Source organism: Labeo rohita, unplaced genomic scaffold, assembly GCF_022985175.1.
Source record: "Labeo rohita strain BAU-BD-2019 unplaced genomic scaffold, IGBB_LRoh.1.0 scaffold_84, whole genome shotgun sequence".
NCBI classification, from domain to species: domain Eukaryota; kingdom Metazoa; phylum Chordata; class Actinopteri; order Cypriniformes; family Cyprinidae; genus Labeo; species Labeo rohita.
In genome coordinates this window covers 259,489-270,858 of record NW_026129788.1, presented here as the reverse complement: position 1 = coordinate 270,858, position 11,370 = coordinate 259,489, and positions in this window count along the sequence as shown.

Sequence of the window (11,370 nt, the reverse complement as noted above, 5' to 3'; positions counted from 1 at the left end):
ACAAACCAAAATATGTGGAGAATCTTCACCGCGGGCCAATTACAAGCATGCAAAGCGTATATGTGTGTGTGTGTGTGTGTGTGTGTGTGTGTGTGTGTGTGTACACACTCTTGTAATTACCAAAAAACAGTTTGTTCCCTTGAGAAACTTTCCCTCATCAGATTTGTATCATTCCATCACTTGCTCACCAATGAATGTGAATGGGTGCCGTCAGAATGAGAGTCCAAACAGCTGTTAAAAACATCACAGCAATCCACAAGTAATCCACACCACTCCAGTCCAGCAGTTCACATCTTGAGAAGATAAAAGATGAAACAAATCCATCATTAAGACATTTTAACTAAAATAACGCAGTGAAAAAGTTCATCTCCTGTCATCTTTCACATCAAAATCCATCCACATGTTGTTTTGGCTTGTAAACGGTGCTTGATCTCTGCAGATTTCTCTCTTGATTCAGAGCAGACCACTTTTTCACTGGCGTTATTATGGATTATGGACTTTTAGTTCAAAATATTTTTTTTTGTTTTTAGTTTTTTTTTTATTATGAAGTTGAGAAATGACAGTAGACGCACACATGTTACAGAAAAATTAAACAACAACCAGAACAACAGTAACACCAACCACAAAAAGGATTACTTCAAAAGCAAAGAATAAACATAATGTTTCCACAGCCTATATAGAGAAAAAATAAATAAAATAATAATAATAGAAATAGTAAGAATAACGAAGTGGATATTATATATAGTAATAGTAATAGTAGTGATATTATTAATATACTATTGTAATCTAATTTGTACAGAAATTTTATAAATATAACTTATCACTTGTTACATTAAACATGGTAAGTTCTGTCATTAGAAATGTATATAAAGTTGAACCGCTATTTCGTTGTTCCGATTTATTATATTTATTAACCTATTCATTTACTCTTTTATTATTTATTATTGATTTGTTCATTAATTCCTTGATACTGTTTTTGATTACCCTGTCATCCTCTGTAAAAAAATAAATAAAAATTAATAATAAAAATAATGAAAATAGTGATTAAAAAAGAAAAAAAAAGATAATAATAATAAATCAATCAATCAATCAATCAGTAGGATGTAGCAAACAGAATAAATACATTTAAATAAAAATGTTTTAATGATGGATTTGTTTCATCTTTTTGTCTTCTGAAGATGTGAACCGATGGACTGGAGTGGTGTGGACTCTCATTCTGACGGCACCCATTCACAAACATTATGATTTCCTTTGAACTAATCTATATTTGACACATTGAAGAAATATTCATTTTCTGCCTCATGCTGTGAGTAACACAGAAAATCATTTTAGATGAGGGAAATGTCCAGCATCCAACAATATTAGAAATGCACAGAAATAAAGCGAGTTGCTAATGAAATGATTCACATTATGTGTGTAAGTGTGTTTATACGCTGAGAGAAGAGTGAAAATAGTCCTCTTTATTAACTGATAATTATGTCAGCAGAAAAACATTGTTCACAACCCATTTGACGTGTCTGATGAAATTAGATATTTAAAAATAACTTGACTTTCTCAAATATTGTGCATTATTCATTAGCAGTGAATGTTAAAGTTGAGAATAAGCCAGAAAAACCCTCACACACACACAAACACACACACACACTCAGACTGAACACTTGGAAAAAACAAAGAGACTCAAGGAAAATACGAGGAGGGAAAAAGACCCAGTCGGGTTGGACAATAAAATACTAATTAGCCACTTGCATTAATGCTGAAAATATCGTCTAGACGAGTCACATTAACTGTCAGGCTTTATTTTATGTGAGGCTGCAGCACAAAAACACTCCGGCTTTTACACGATTGCTGATTCCAGGGAAAAGTCCAGAGCGTTTCAGAACAGACACACGCCGCTCACCGACCGACAGCGAGATCCTCATAAAACGCACGCCGCTATTGCTAATATGAACAACTATAAAAAAACATCTATTTGTGTCTAATGAACAGCAGCGTCGGGACTGTAAATGAGCTGCACGAGGAAAATTAAAGACAGATATAATGAAAGTCAGATCATATGAAAGGCTCGTTTGTTCTGAGTGTTATAACATTTATGAGTTTGATATGATAAAACAGAGTGATAAAACTGAGAATTAACTGTAAAATTATAAATGGTGCATTATAAACACTAACTGTTATTTTTTCTAAAAGAAGTCTCTTCTGCTGACCGAGGCTTGATACAGTAAAAATAGTAAAATATTATTCTAATTTCAAACAGCTGTTTTCTGTGTGAATATAGTTTCAAGGAGAAGTTCACTTCCAAAACAACAGTTTACATAAAATGTACTCACCCCCTTGTCATCCATGATGTTCATGTCTTTCTGTCTTGTAAAGAAATTATGTTTTTTGAGGAAAACATTTCAGGATTTTTCTCCATATAATGGACTTCATTGGTGCCCCGATTTTGAGTTTCCAAAATGTAGTTTAAATGCAGCTTCAAAGGCTCTAAACGATCCCAGCCGAGAAAGAAGGGTCTCATCTAGCGAAACGATCGTCATTTTTTTGGAAAATAAAAATTTGTATACTTTTTAAGCACAAAAGTTCGTGTAGCACAGGCTCTGGGATGCGCGCCCACGATGCTACGAATTAGTGATGGGTCGTTCTTTCATTTTGAATGAATCTTTAATGTGACTCGGAAACAACGAGTCGTCTCGGGGAGTGATTCGTTCAGTCGCGCATGTGCAACATCCTGTTAGGTTCTGTACTGGAATTAGTTCACCTGTTTCGAGTCTTCGGGTTTTTTGAGTCGTTTGTTCATCTTACACAGCTGTCACGTGATGAACGAACGACAAACCCGAAAACTTGTCAGATAAGAGGTGAGGTGAGCTAATCATAGACTAAAGACCCAGGTAAACAATGAATGAATCTTTTCTGTTTCTTATAGCATTACAGTTTTGTCTTGTTTGTAGTGTGATCAACGTTTGTGTAAGCAGTAGATGTGTTCGGGAAGTAACACGTAACATTTTAATTATATTTTGCTAAAATGAACAAAATGACTCAAAAAAAGATTTGTTCATTTTGCTGAGTCGGTAAAATGATCTGAACTTCCCATCACTACTATGAATCACATCTAAGTTGATCGTCTGTGTACTGAGTATGGCCAGAACTCCATCTTATTTTCTCCTACGACTTCAGAATCGTCCGACATCGTTGTAGCTTTTTGTGTGTGAACCGTGTTTGACTTACTTGCACTTTTTTAGTCTTTGCGCGTTCGCTTTGTAAACACTGGCTCTGTAGTTCTGCATGACCTTTCGACGTGATTCAATAGTACGTAGCGTCATGAACGTGCATCCCAGAGCCTGTGCTACACAAACGTTTCTGCTTAAAAAGTATACACATTTTTATTTTCCGAAAAAAAAGACAATCGTTTCGCTAGATAAGACCCTTCTTCCTCGGCTGGGATCGTTTAGAGCCTTTGAAGCTGCATTTCAACTACATTTTGGAAGTTCAAAATCGGGCACCAACGAAGTTTATTATGAATATTATTGTGGAAACCGTCATACATTTTATTTTGATTCACAGATGAATAAAAAGTTCAAAAGAACAGCATTTATTTGAAACAGAAATCTTTTGCCACATTATAAATGTCTTTACTGACACTCTTGATCAGTTTAATGCGTCCTGTGTGTGAGGTCGTCTGTAATATCAGTGTCAAATAAACACACACAGATGACGATTCCTCTCCAAAAGGAGACGCTGACTAGAGAAACTGCTGTAATGAAGATCTCGCGGCACTGTGCGTCTCCATTTCTCCTCGTTCCCATACCGTCTCGGAATAACTCGAGGACTTTTCAATTATGGCCGTGTTTTGTGAAGGTTTCAATCAACAGACCAGTAAGTTTACAACCTCACGTTCCTCAGAAGACTTCAGAAGATCTGTAATTCATCATGAGGAAGCAGCTCTTTTGTGTTCATGTGCTAGAACTACAATTACAGAGCGAACGGATCAAACTGCTCCACATCTGGACGTCAGTGTTTGGACTTCTGAGAGTTTGACAGCTCAGAAACATCTACTCCAGCAATATTTGTTTCAAAAGTCAAAATGGAAACTATGAGAGATTCAGAGAAGAATGTATATGCGAGCACAAGCCTCAGAGATCCACCATCAGGACCCGTTTGAGACGAACCACTGCTGCTTTTCTAAATCTTCTTAACAATATTTGATTTCATCTGATTGTAGAAACTATCCCATTGTGCGCTTTTCTTGTTTAACGCAACACACTTTACATAAATGTAAAATCATGCTGTATATTGCAAATAAATAATTGTTGGATGTTGTAAATAAAAATGATTAAAGTATATTTTGCATGAAAATACTATTTCAGTTTTTATCATTCAAAATTTCATGTTTAATTCAATGTGTCACTTGCCATTTCTGTAATTATTTGTGAAATTTACTAGCAATTTCAGAGTAAAAATTGTTTCAACACCATTTTTTTCAGTATAAATTATATGTAGCTGTAATGTTTAATGTTTATTCTTTAAACCTCTTAATTTCAGCCACTGGAGGTTTTCATAACTTCTAAATCACTGAAAATAATTCAAATTCTCTCTTTTTAACTTTATTCTTAAGATTGCTTTTCAAGCTCATCTAAACTTCTACTTTCGTCTTATTTTGTAGCTTCAGAGAATTTAATTTAATTTCAGGAATGTTTCCCCAGAGGACGAGCTGATGAACATCATTATGTGGTTTTTGTTCTGTTTACACATCAGAACTGAATATGCACTGTTATGATAAACACATGTGCTGTATTTGACTCCTTTAACAATCACAGATCTCTGATATTTTCAGGAACGGGCAGATGTCAGTGAACGCTGATTTTCTGAATTCTTAGCGTTTGATGGGGTCACGATGATGTTCGGTTTACTCTCGTGAGGTCAGAGGTCACGTGAGTATATACTAGAACAGAAACACATCATGGAAAATGTCTCGGAGCTATGAAGTATTTACATGTGTGTGAATGAGAGAGAGACGGTTGTGACACCTGTTGGACGGGATGAGCTTGTTGAATGTGTCAAACACTTACATGCACAAGTTATACATGCACATATATATATATATATATATATATATACAGTAGTCAACATCTGAAGTGAATCAAAAGTTGTCCTAAGACAAGAAAGGGTATTGTTGTGGTTTTAGGACTTGATCCACTTCAAATGTTGACTACTATATATATATATATATATATATGTGTGTGTGTATATATATGTGTTTACAGTTGTCTGTAAATGTAAAGAGGGATAAACCTGTTCCCAACCATAAATATGAAATGACTCTGGATGTTTCCATCATCTGAAGCCTCTGATAAATCATTCATTGATCATTAAAGTCACTTTGATTTATTGATATTTTATTGAATAGCAGGACTGCGTCATGTGACGTGACGGCGGCGGGATTAGACGACAGACCGCAGCTCATAAAGGCGATCTGAGTGGGTGGTTAATTAATGCTAATGAATATTTCAAAGGTTGAATAAATTAACATTTTGTGTAAAGTTAAAATAAGGGAAAGTAAAAGCATCATGGTGGGTGTTTTTCTAATGACTGTAGCAGGTGGCGGTCCGCAGGAATGTGCGTGTGTGTGTGTGTGTGTGTGTGTGTGTGGCTGAATCTGGATAATCTTGTTTTGTGGATTTTGTAATTGGGAGATTTTTCAGACAGACATTTACCATTGCGTTTATCTCTTAAGAAACATTTTTATTGTTTATCAGTGTTGAAAAAGGTTGTGCTGCTCCATTTTTTTTAATTACCACTATTCATCAAGGATGCATTAACTAGATAACAAGTGTCTATAAAGACAACTGTTTTTAACATTGCTAATAATCATAAATGTTTCTTTAGCAGCCAATCCGCATATTAGAATGATTTCTGAAGGATCATGTGACACTGAAGACTGGAGTAATGATGCTGAAAATTCAGCTGCGCATCACAGAAATAAATTACAGTTTAACACATATTCACATAGAAAACAGATGTTTTAAACCACAGTAATATTTCACTGTTTTTACTGTATTTTTTTATGAAGTAAATGCAGCCTTGGTGAACAGAAGAGACTTCTTTCAGAAGCATTACAGTATCATAATTTTGATTTTTTTTTTTGACCAGTAGTGTACGCAAATATCTACAGAAGCAGTTTTGAATAAATTAATCAAATTGGTCTGTGGATTTTATATGACGTTGTATGAATGGCAAATAAATTTGTAGAGAACTAACAGACAATACATACACAAACAATTTGTTGTCGACTTAAAATAATTTGTTACCCTGCTGCCTTAAAATTTTAAGTTCAGTCAACTCAAATAAGTTTAGTCAACTTGAAATGTTAAGTTGCACTCAATGAAAATGTGGTTTCTGGGTAAGTTACCCAGCTGCCTTAAAATTTCAAGTTGAATGAACTCAAATATCTAAGTTGTCACAACTTAACATTTTAAGTTGACTAAACTTTTTTTGAGTTGACTGAACTTAAAATTTTAAGGCAGCTGGGTAACAAATTATTTTAAATTGACTCAACAAATTGTCTTTTACAGCGCAGACAGGAAAAGATGAAAGAAGTACAGTGATTTAAATAAATAATCGTCATCATATTTACAGTCCAGTATTTAGTGTCCTGATCGTTGCTGTAGAGTTTATGAGATTTCTGGGAAATTATGTTTTGCGTAATTCAGACGTCTCAGAAGGCCTTCTCGTCCTTTTACCCTCACGGAAGAATCGTTGAGCTCGGGCATTTTTCTTGCCATTATAGCGACTTGTCATGACAGATTGAATTCTGCAAACATCAGAGATTCGGAGCCGCTTCCAAATGACAGTGTTTGAATGTTCCTGCAGGCAGTAACCAAAGCAGAGACAGAAACACCAGCAACAGCCAAAGACTCAAGAACAACACAATCAGCAGCAGAAAACACACACCAACACACACATACTTTTTTTTTGTTTGTTTTTTTGCTCTTGGCTATTTCTGCAGAAGAGTTTGGGCACATCAGAGTGACATTAAATACTGCTGCAGAGTGGAAGGTTGGCATTTTTATATGACTAAGATGATTATGACTAAACCTCATTATGGGAGTATTCAAATCATTTTTTTCTTTAAAAAGTGCACAAATCAGATGTGACCCTTCACCACAAAACCAGTCATTAGTAGCATGGCTATATTTGTAGCAATAGCCAAAAATACATTGTGTCAATTTTTTTGAAAAATTATTAAGATATTAAGATCATGTTCCATTAGGATATTTAGTAAATTTCCTAGTAAATATATCAAAACTTAATTTTTGATTAGTAATATGCATTGCTAAGAACTTCATTTGCACAACTTTAAAGGTGATTTTCTCAATATTTCGATTTTTTTGCACCCTCAGATTCCAGATTTTCAAACAGCTGTATCTCGGCCAAATATTGTCCTATCATAACAAACCACACATCAATGGAAAGCCGATTTATTCAGTTTTCAGATGATGTATACATCTCAATTTAAAAAAAAATTGACCCTTATGACTGATTTTTTGGTCCAGGGTCACAAATGTTATGGAAGCTTGTTTTGCCACAGAATGAAAAAAAAAAAAAAAAAAAAAGTTTAATTGCCAAAATTCATTTCACAATTCTTAGTTTATATTTCACAGTTGACTCTTTTTAAACTTGCAATTCTGAAAAAAAACATTTGCAAAAAAAACATTTGCAATTACTTTTTAATTTAATTTTATTTTTATATTTAGTGGCGAAAACAGCCTTTCATAAAAATTAGTCCATTAACGCTTAACAAAACAAAAATGTTTTTGAAAAAATGTGATTGAAAATACTTTTACAGAACTAAAGTCTTAATGTCGTGCATTTCCATTTGTAAGTAAATATCTTGTTTTAAGGATATTTTGGTTTCATCTGTTAATATTAGTAATCTACGCTAACTAACCTAAACTAACAATGACATTTATTCACCATAGTAATCTTCAAATCAACAAGTACAACTTTTTGTACAACTTTCTGATTTTAATATTTAATGCACTGTGATCTACATAATGAATAAATGCATTTATGAACTAATATATAACAAAGTTGTGATAAAGTAAAAAACATTCTGTAAAATTGTATTGATCATTGTTAATTATAGCCAGTAATGCATTAATTACAAACAACTGAGACTTCATTGTGAAGTTTTTTTTTTTTTTTTTTTTTTTTTTTTTTTTTTTTAACTCTTTACTGGAAAACTAGACCAAAATCTTGAAGAGAGTTAAAACTACTAAGAAGGTTTTTTAGTGTAATATTCTCTTTTTTCATTCTAATTCAATGACGAAATAAATGTGTGATGTTAAGAGGTGGTTCATGCTGCTCTAATGCATTTTTTGTAAAGGCGAAGCTGAAGGTTTTGAATGGAAAATCCCTGGTTGTGTAACGCGCCGCGGAGCGTCAAGTAGAGCGTGACAGACGCGGCAGTGAATGGATGAAAGTGAAAGCTGCCGCCCAACCGCTCTGCTATCTTTACAACCATTCCGCGCTTTTTTTAGGCATGTTTCCGGCCAAACATTAGAGTATCGGCATGGCGACGCTCGCACAGGTGTGGCGCTCTTCGCCCCGTGACGCTACAGGTAAGAGGTTTCCCGCGGGGACGGCCTCCGTCGCCATGACGACCGCTTACTCCACAAACACATTCCGCAGGATCTCCCGGGAAAAGCAGCACCTTGTTGTTGTCGTTGCCATGGCGCCGCTGCGGGCAGGTGACGCGAGTGACGCACACGCAAACCGCCACGGGGAAGCCGCTCGACCGGTCGCTCTTTGTCTGCCGTGAAAGTGGGGATTCCGGCACGATGTGTTTTACCCACAATTCATAGCTCAAAATTAAGCTCTCACCCCGTGAGTGTGTGTGTGTGTGTGTTTGGACCATCTGCAGGTCTGGCTTTGCTCCAGCTGTAATGCGTGTGTGTGTGTGTGTGTGTGGATCTGAGCTGAGATTGTGCAGTATGTGTTGTCTCCACAAACACACAAACAACATGTTACATGAGCAAACAAACACGCACTGAAAGGATCTGGACACTTGAGTCACCAAAATGTCTTGCACTCAGTCACTAAATATCAAGCGTTATTTATTGTGAAGAAACAAACCCACAAACACACTTTCAAAACACAGGAGACGCTCACTTGAGCTCATGAATCATTTTGCCAGTGGCAAAGAAAGATATTGTCTGATAGCTGTGAATCCAAAACAGGATTACAAAATCTCCTTTATTTTCACAAAGTGCTGGTTGAAACAGTGTTGGGAAAAGTTACTTTTAAAAGTAACGCGTTACAATACTGTCATTCCCAAAAAATGTAACACGTAACTTTTTATGCAAAGTAATGTGTTATGTTACTTTTGCGTTACTTTTTAAATCTGTGCTGGGCTTGTGTGTTTGTTTTTAATGTAAAAAGTTCTATTTTTAGCAAATGTAAAAGCCCTTTTATACCAGAACCCTCAGGCTGGAGGAAAAGTAAATTCACGTCTCATGTAAACACTCAAAAACAAGTACAAATTTAGTTTATCTGAGTCATTTTTGCTCATTAGTATGGTTGAATTGGATCATCGAAGGTCAAAAGGTCATATACATTAGGGATATTTGTGTTATTTACCATATTTAATTATTGCAGGTTTATGTCATATTCAGTGTTGCATTGCACTGTTTTTATTTATTTTTATTTTAATACTGAACCTGTTTTCTGTGAGATCAATGAATTAATGCATGTTCACATTTATTTTGGAACTGAAGTCAAATCTTTCTGATTTCTCTCAACATTTAGACAGGAGAGCTTTCAATTAATACATGGGGGGGGGGAGTAAGATTTTCTTATATATTTTGATATTTTCATGGAAATTAAAAATTATGCATTACTTTACTAGTTACTTAAAAAAAAATAATCTGATTACGTAACATGTGTTACTTGTAATGCGTTACCACCAACACTGTAAATAAATAAATAAAGTGCTCCATGCATTTTGCATTTTTCCTCAGTCTTCACATCAAACTGAAATCTTAATATTGAACATCCAATTCCTCAATCAATCAATAACAGACCAGTTACTTGATCAGCTGTTAACAAATATATCCAGAGGTAAAGATAAAAAATGCATCATACAAAAGAATCAATTAAAATCTTCATAATAAAACATTTTGAAGAGGGTTGTGGGAGCGTTTCCATCATAACAAACTAGAAAGATCTTCATTCAAAGCATGTGGTTGTACAGTGTTAAGATGAAAGTCAGTGTATATCACTGATTGAACGACAAGAAATAAAATGTCTAATTCCAAATCCCTGATTTTAAGAGAAACGCACAAAAGTTCATTTTTAAAATAAGTCAAACAAGGTCTGCATGGAAAAATCTCATCTGCCGTTTGATTGTTTTTGGATGCATGTCAGAGGGAGTTGTATCAGCCGGCACCAAATAATCTCCTAAATTGAACTGATTCATTTTGCATGTGATTTTTTTTTTTCTCTTCATCTCCTCTGGATATATTTGTCAGCTGCAAATTAAGTCACTGGCCTATTATTAAGTGACTGAACACACGTGTTGATATGTGAGGAATCAGATATTAGGATGAACAGTTTCCACAGAATGTGAAGACCGAGGAAGGTCCCGCGTGACCAGAACATTTGTTGATTTTAAAATGCACGGAACAATTTTTTATTTTTTTTTTGCACATTGTAATAATAAAAAAGTTTTTTGCCCGTGTTGAATTTAAAGATTGTAAAAGTACATTTTTTTATGTTAAAATTTAAAAAAAAAAATTAATGTTAAAAAACACATTTTTAGGAAATATATTGTTTTTTTTTTGTTTGTTTTTTTGTGGCATACGGGTTAAACAGTTGTACAAATGATCATGTTTTGTTGTGGTTCCCATCATTGACTTTAACTGAGTTACTCATCAATTTTGCAATTTATTGAGCACTGAAGATAAACGGTTTAAAGCGTGTTAACACGACATGACATGAGCTACTGATGAGTCACTCAATCCACAGAAGTGAGGCTAAACCATTAACCTGATGGAGAAAATTGTACTTTTTTTTTTTTTTAATTAAAGGGGTTTTTTTCCAGGCCTGTTTTCTCAGTTCAGGCCCGAAACACGAGTAACCGCAGCAGTCACCGACGGATCAGCAAACACATCAGATGTTCAGAGGCTGCAAGTCAGTGCAAGAATGTCTAATACTAGTAGAAATCATCACATCACATTATTTACAGTCAATATTCTTGTAGTACTTGCCAAGAAAAACATCTGTAAAAAGTAATAAAACTAAGATCAACTGATTTTTTTCCCTCGATGTAATGAGAATCTATTGAGCTTGAAAAGGTCGTAATGAAACAATGAAAAC